This window comes from Scatophagus argus, chromosome 14 (assembly GCF_020382885.2).
Source record: "Scatophagus argus isolate fScaArg1 chromosome 14, fScaArg1.pri, whole genome shotgun sequence".
NCBI lineage: Eukaryota > Metazoa > Chordata > Actinopteri > Scatophagidae > Scatophagus > Scatophagus argus.
The window spans coordinates 14,396,878-14,404,563 of NC_058506.1; positions in this window are offsets into that span (position 1 = coordinate 14,396,878).

The window sequence follows — 7,686 nt, forward strand, 5'->3', positions numbered from 1 at the left end:
TAGGATGAGACTGAAAACACAGTACAAGTTTGGCTTTTCTCAGTTGTTGTCAGCATGGCAGTGATGCTGCAAAGATGAGTTTATGCTGCTCAGAAACACAGGTGAAGCCTGTGTAACACTGTGAAAAGCTGCTCCTGTACCACAACATGGATGATCCTATCATCCAGCTGCTGCATGTTCAGAGTGTACCAGCCAAAATGATTAGCCTACTGCTGAGCCACGTGGTGGACACTCATGCCCCAAACACTTTGTGCTCTTCGTATTTCTTTGTTCTATGCTTCTTCTTTTCCTTCCTTCCTCGGTTTTCCTTTCTGTAAAATCAGTGTTGGTGTACCAACTTCCTGAGAAGAGAGAGTAACAAGGAGAGAGGAGGTTTGCCCCAGGAGAAATGAGTAGGAATGCACAGGTGCATCCTTTGTGGAAGTCTTTTTGGCACCTGTGATGTATACAAAAGGTGTGACACGTAGCTGAATTATACAAACCATGACGAGAGCAGGACTCGACAAATGTTCCTTTTGTATGCATAAGTTGTTATTTAACAAGATCAAATGTTAGATCAAACTTTCAGTTCTTGATCTTTTCATTTCACCTGGATTCTACTCAGATCAAATTATGCTATGTGGTGAGCCGAATTAAAAGTAAATATTTAAGTTGTTATCAACAGAGTGATGTTCACCTGACAGAGCCCATTAAATCAGTGACAGGCCACAGCAAAACAAGGGACAGATGATGCAGCTGTGCCACATGTTGTATTTATTCGGCTCTGCAGCACAGATGTCTCGTTTTATTAAATGCCTGTTGCCTAAACTTTTCTCCCTTTGAGAGTCTTCCTTGCCTCCTCTGCTCTCATCTCAGGTGGGAGGGACTAAAATGCAAGAGGAGAGGAGGCAAGGAAAGGAACTGAGGATGTCCATCCATCCATTTTCTATACCGCTTATCTATCAGGATCGCAGGGGGGGGGGCTGGAGCCTATCCCAGCTGACTACGGGCGAGAGGTGGGGTTCACCCTGGACTGGTCACCAGTCAATCACAGGGCCAGCACACAAAGACAGACAACCACACACCTAGGGGCAATATAGAGAGGCCAATTAACCTAATGTGCATGTTTTTGGTATTGTGGGAGGAAGCCAGAGTACCCAGAGAAAACCCACACAGGCACAGGGAGAACATGCAAACTCCACATAGAAGGGCCCAAACTGGGATTTGAACCTGGAACCCTCTTGCTATGAGGCAACAGTGCTAACCGCTGTGCCACCCACTGAGGATGTCCAAACTGAGGAATGAGAAGAGGGGTTTACAATTGCATGATCACATGCGTTTTTAGCACGGCTGTCTGTTGGCTGCCGTCCTACCACTCACAAAATCGCCGACGTGTGCACAGTTCAAGTTTGCAAATTGGAAAAAATACTCAAGTACGAAAGGGGTTGCAAAGAGCAGAGAGATGAAATTCCTACAGTCTACAGCAGACAAATGAAGATGTTCACGAGCCACAGCAATGTGGTCAGACTGCAGATTGGGAATGCGGTTGCATCATTTTGGACAAGCTGTAATTGGTCAATATTTCTTAATAGTAGACAACAAAACTTGTCATTACAGCATTGTGGTGAAGGAAATGTACAAATCATTTTGCAAAATGAAACTGAAATTTCATGAAATGTAATGCATGCCTTTTGTCCTCACTGAATGTTAGTGAGGCAGAAGAAAACTAAAGGTGATTAGTTTGAAGTGTGGAGAGGAGGAGGTGATGAAGAGAGAGGATGAGGAGTTAGATGAGGTGAGAGGGGAGTAAATGTCTGCCGTGCACCTGGACAGGTGAATGATGGATTAACCCTCCAGCTGACCACAGGAGAGCAACTTCCATCAATCCATCAACAATGACAGCAAATCACCAATCACACCACAGGGTGGAGAAAAGACCTGCCCTCTCTCTGGCTGGATATTCACGCACAAACACACTTTGATACTTACGAGTTAAACTGTGCAAGTCCAAAGAGAAGAAAACATGTGGCCTCTGACTAAATGAAAACTCAGACTTTCTCCTGAGATGAACTCAGATGGTTTCAGACATTTGTCAGCCCATTTTTCTTGCCACATTCCCAGGCTGTCCCACTGCAATGCCAGTGTTTTCAATAGAGTAACATATCAGACCTAACATAAACCAGAACCCAACACGGAGGCTGCAACCGCAGGAGTAAAACAATGTCAGACTCCTGGGACACCTACATGTCCAGCAGGCATATGACCCCTCTATCTTTGCCAGATTTGATTTTATTTTGTCTTTCGGTTTGTCCCAGTGTCTCTGTTGCCATAGTCTGTCTCTCTTTACCTCCTGCTCCTCTCTGGTGGTGATGTGTGGTTGACCTCAGACTATTGTGTTGCAAATGTGAAAGTTTTCCTAAATAGACCCTGGTCTGTTCTATTTATGGGAGACAGACAGGCCGCAGCATGTTTTTTATGAAAGCATCAGGTTTTTTTTAACACATACATTACATTTACATGTGTTTTTTTTATACTAGGAGTAGCATGTATCTTGTTACTCCACCTTTGTCAACCAGCGACTGGACTTATTTAAAATAGCTGTACTGTGTACTTTCATTTTGTTCCATCCGAAGAATTGTATAGGAAAATTCCTTTTCATTGCATCTTATTTTCCTAGTTTACTGAAATAAACAGAAGCACTCAAACAATCAGAGAGGTTTTAAATAAAGCTTCAGATCAACAAGAATTACTTGGGAAAGAAAACTAAGGCAATCTGTGTAAGTGTTGTTCACATCCATCACAGTTCACAGATTGTCTGGTTTAACTCTTGAGATATTCTTGTAAGAAACCTGCTCAGGTTTTTCTTCCCTGATGGACTGTGGTATTCAGCACTCACATATCTTACCTGAGTGAAAGCTGAAATTTGAAAAGACTCTTTTACATTCAAAATTTTTACTAAAATGTGCTAAAACAAATATTTGACCACTCGGATGCAGCTGAAACAAAATGTGAACACTGACATTTCATCACATATTTGCTAATATGGTAACTGTTGATTTTATCCAATAAATCCAACATCCATTCACCTCTCTATTTTTGATCTCTACCAACTCGTGGAAATATCTGGCTCTGTTTGGCTCATTTAGCAGCTTTCCTGGGGTGCTGGGTGCTGAGCAGGTCGTGTGCAGTGGGTTTTTAGGACATCTGCGGCTGAAAACAACTTCTATATGAGAGCAGTGAGAGTAAAGTTGGTGGCCGAACAAGTAAACAATAAGCTGACGCTCCAATAAAGCAGAGGAGAGCTGCAAATTCGGGTCATAAATCTATAAGTTTATCACTACGGGTGACTCTTTTCTTTTTGCCTTCATGTGTAAGCAGAATTTTGATGATGCAGGTCGAGGCTGTAGAGCTCAGATTACAGAAGTGAAGTAGTGGAGTAAATATACAATATTTCCCCTCGAACCAGAGTGAAAATATGATGCAGTGTATATGTACTCTGTACATGTAGTAGTATAGCTGGCAGAAATGATGGCGAGAACGATAAAAGCAAGACAAAAGTTAAAAACCGGAATCATGGCTGAATAACGTGGGCCTTTTAATCATGTGAGTGGAGCAAGAGAATCTGATTGATGAAAATGTTGATGTTGCAGAAGGCACAATCAGTGTGACACATGAATCAGGCAAAACATCAGTTTAAAATAAGTTTGAGAAAACATTCAGTGGTGAATTTGTTATATACATAAAGGTCAGAGATGGGCCCACTCTGGCTTTTCAGGTTTCTGTTGTCACATTTCTGGGAATTTGATGCAATGTTTGGAAACCGAGCTGCAGTCAGGCAGGGTGGATCTCAGTTTCAGTGTGATTGTGTGTGTCTTCACCAACTCTCTTCAGCCAGGGATGATTGTGTCATGACAGCATCCAGGGCGTGAGTGCACTCTCTCTCTCTCTCTCTCTCGCTCACTCACACACACACACACACAGTGTCAGGGTTTATCCCCACTCTTGTCTTGCTCTCTGTCAGTCATACACTGTGTTCTCACTCCTCCCTCTTCTGATGTCATTTGGGAGTGGATTGATGGGCGGAGGGGGGCTTATGAGAAAGACACACACTGTTGTAAAAACACACACACACACATACAGGTCTACTGGGGTGTTAACAGTGAATTATGGGTTTTTAATGCCAAACGCTGCAGCTGATCCAAAGAGGAACTTCAGGCCAACTAACTGTTAATCAAACCATTTCACTGCACGTGTGCGTGTGTGTGTGTGTGTGCCTCCCTTCTGATGTGTCAGATATCCAAGCATGCGGCTTGTGCAAGCAAACAGTCATAAACACAAACAGCATGTGAGAAAGTGAGAAGAAAGAAAATGAGGAGAGAATTACGAGAATGAAAAAAGTCAGAGAATGATGGGTGGGAGGTAGAAGAAAAGGTAAAGATAAATAGAGAGAGAAAGCGACGTAGAGAAAGGATAATGGCTTCCAGATGAGAATGTCAGAGCTTTTTCCTGCTTGCTTCTTGGTGTAATCATATCAGCAGTCGGGCCATTTCCAGCCTTCATAAATGTGAAGTATGCAGCAAGTTTCAGGATCCAACTTCCTTTACATAAACACCCCTTAGAAAAACAACCCAGAGTGTGTGAGAGAGAAAGTGTGTGTGTGTGTGTCCACTCCTGTGTGAGAAAGTGTGCATACAGTATGGGATAGACTTATTTGTGTACGTGGCGTCATGTTGACCTACAGAACAAGTTGTGCATTTGTGCATGTGTGTATATGTGTGTGTGTGTGTGTGAGCGATTAGGAAAGTTGAGTGAAGTAAGTTAAAGCACTCTTGTCAGCCATAAAGTGTGTGTTGGGAGTTCAGTTTCTCCTGTGTCACCAAAGATTTAGGTATCCCAAAACATGATGATTTAGATATTTCCAGCAGTGTTTGTCTTGAATGTTTTTGCCATAACTTTATTCAGTGATTCAAGAAAAAATAGGCAGGAAGTCTGTCTTTCCAATTCAACTCTTATCTGGATTGCACTTCTAAAAAAGCAGCCATAAAACACTCATCCCGTCTCCTCCACCAGTGTTGCAACAAGAAAATGCTCAGCCAGTTGGAGATTTGAAAGCCTTGTGTCTACTTTTTACTGGATGATCCATCAGAGGGTTTGTTATAGTAATAATGTTATCTGGAACCGTTTTCTCACACTGTCATTAATTCTCAGAAAGGTCTGGATCACAATTTCCTGTCAGCATCTTCGACCAGGAATGTAACTGTTTAGGTACGGTCAGGTAATGCTGTTTAGTTGATTGAGATTTTAGGTTAATATGATACATAGAGTTTTTGGAAAAATGGTTATGAGTCAGTTTATCTACTAGCGACGAACAGTCTTTTGAATGTAATTTCACACAACACTGTATTCTTTCTCATATATTTTACTACAAATAAAATTTATCTAGAAGTTTTATCTCCTTGTTGCTGATTAGGCCCTTGACCAGACTGAAGATGAGGAAAGCCATGCTGGGTGTTAGATGATGCCACCAAAGTATAGTCTATTCAGGCAACATAAGTGAAAACACCTGTGAAGGTGAATACTTTAATATGCCCAGGACTCAGGGTCTGATCCCCCTCATTACTTGGAGATTTATATCAGTCTCCTGCCTTGGTTGAGTGCTTGAGAGCTGGAGGGGAAGAACAGCTCTGTTAAAAATCCACCTACCAGGATCTCAAACATTAACACAACATATCTCATTTGTTTACAACCAGAAATGCTCTTATGTACATATGCTCTTAACTATTTCTTCTTTAAGTTTGTGATACTGCTTTTCTCAGTTACAGTAAGAATATTTCCCAAGTTAAGTTAATATTTTTTCGGTCTGCATGTAACTTCAGTGGAAAGTAAGTGCTCTTGTACGCAATAAATACTTTCCTAAAATAAATTGGCTGCAATCCCACCACTAGCACAGGTCAGTGTTATTGTGAAGGTATAAGGCACACCACTGTACTTCTGGTGAAAGTCTCAACAATGCATAAAAAATTAGTCCGCTGGACCAGAGTGCTGCAACAGGTCATAACATGCTATTAAAGTTATAAAATAGGCTATTTAGCTTTCATCAAAATACACATATTTTATTCAGACAATTTTACTGGAGCATTGCTGAGAAGACGAATTTAAAATGTATTTTTTTAGACAAAAGTTTGCATTAGAAAGAGGCAGCAGGGTCTGCTATAGGTGGTTAAAGTCCATGGAAGCTGATAAACTACTGATAAGTGTTTGATCCCTGGTGTGTTTCTGTGTTTACTGCAGCAGGGAGAGCAGCCGGAGATCAAACCACGCACAGTGTTCAGTGTTACACACTCGAACCACGGTTCTCTGAAAAAGGCTCCCAGGAGTCGCTGAGGGGGTCAGCGGCGGCTGCAGACCTCCTGCCTGAGCACTCAGCTGGCAGCAGAGAGCTTCAGAGGGCTGCTGTGGGGATGTGTTGAGAAACTGGAAAAACACTGGAGATGTGTGTGTGTGTTTATGTGCTCTATGATCCCTCTGCTCAGATATTCACAAATTAGCTAATATCAGGAGTTAAGTTACACACACACACACACACACACACACACTCATACACCCACACTTCTCAGGGTTGACTGGGCAGAGGCATTATTCAATTGGCTCAGGTTCAACAGCAACACTCAGAGAGATAGGGAGGCTTATGGGGGAGTGAGCTCTGCCCCGAGAGGTTAAAGCGATACATATTTCTCGTCAATATATGTCTGTTTTGCTACTTTTTATTGTTGATTGAAATAACGCAGTAGTGATTTGACATAGACTCAGGTCAAGGAACATCTGCTATTCTAATCATTTAATATTGGGCTGCAATTTAGTGATAAAGTGATATGGAGAGTCAGTAACTGGAGCGGTTTACGTTTTCCTGCAGCAGGAAAAGCATTTTGTTCAGAATTAAAAGGCCGAGTTGTAGAACAGGTCGTCCAGGGGTTTGTGGGGTCGGCTGGTTTCAAACTGCTCCCGGGTGGTAAATGAAAGTGTGCATGTTAGTGAATGTGAGGAACTGTAAAGCCCTTTGCACTGCTGCACTGTCCACTTCCATGACTGTGACAAAAGAGGGTCAGCATGCATACAGATGGAATGGGTGAACACACACACACACACACACACACACGAATCGCTGCTGTCCACTGTGTTCAGCAGATTTGGGCAGTGGGCTGAAAACAAGCTGGTGGGCACTAATGGCCAAAAGTAAATCCTGTTTTTTCAGATCCTGTAGTTGCAACACAAAGCAAATCTTTTTTCCTCAGTCAGTCATACTCTGCTTAAGTGATTAGAGTGATTTAGCTAGTTTAGCTTGTTTTTTGTCTATGACCAGTTATTTGTGTGCCTTATGGCAAAACTTTTCTTGTCTTCGTATGTAGACATGTAGACTTTATTCTGTCTTAATCGCCCATGTTTGTGCATTAGTGCTGGGACTGAAGAGATCCAGTGGGACTCTGGACTGCAGCCTGTGCTGCTGAACTGCTTCCACTAAGCAGCCAGTGAAGACAAAGAACAAGTTTATCTTTTTTCAGGGTTTTCACTGAATGCCAAACATCAAAGCCAAGAACTGTTCAAGAACGATCAAGAAAAACAAGAAAACTATTACTTGAAGATTACATCAGGAACTTCATGATGTAGTCTTGTATACTGCATGTGAGTGGATGTGAGGTTTTGTTTGAG